We start from the raw sequence: 751 nt of genomic DNA, 5'->3' as shown, positions 1-751 counted from the left end.
TAGTTATGGGTATCATGGCAATGCCATCTACCAAATGCCCCCAGTCCATTTTTGCTTTAACAAATATGGACCGGTGTGACAGGGCCCACTTCCTACTTTAGGCTCCATGAACATAGGCCTGTGATGAATTACAATGTTAATACAAATTAGTAAACTAAACATGTGATTTATAGTCCATTACGGGAGCGAGCTTCGAGCGGTAGTGTACTTGAACCCATTTTTAAATTTAACTCCTGAGTTTAGTGTCACTTTAGGCATACAAACGGTCACTTGACTAATACTGTAAAAGCATGCATACCACCCCTTTGGTGTGGTATGGAGTTCATCAACCCCAACATAATTTTTCCAATGGTTCATGAGAATCAATAAAACCATGACAATGGAAGACCTCTCTAAAGGGCAGGGACAAGCAATTCAGAAAAACCTAGTTCTTCTGGATCCATTATAAAACGTCTTCTGAATATAAACTTCACTTATCCGCTAACATTCCTACCCCACAAAATAACCCTGTTGATATAGTGTGACTCTAAAAACAAGTTGTCTATACCGACTTGCACTAGTGTGATAACTAGATTCCCCATCCCCCTACTCACTCCCACATCTCCCCCAATATCCTCCCCCTCCTTCCTTCTCCTCCCCATTTTGAGCCTTCTTTTATGTCCCACTCAGACTCCTTTTCCCCCTCCACACCTTCCACAGCCACCCATCCCTCCCCCCTTACCTCTTTTCTCATGATAAACAAACCCCCCCC

This window comes from Nanorana parkeri, unplaced genomic scaffold, assembly GCF_000935625.1.
Source record: "Nanorana parkeri isolate BGI_ZX_2015 unplaced genomic scaffold, ASM93562v1 scaffold172, whole genome shotgun sequence".
In the NCBI taxonomy this organism is placed as follows: domain Eukaryota; kingdom Metazoa; phylum Chordata; class Amphibia; order Anura; family Dicroglossidae; genus Nanorana; species Nanorana parkeri.
Note: the sequence above shows the minus strand (reverse complement) of the source record.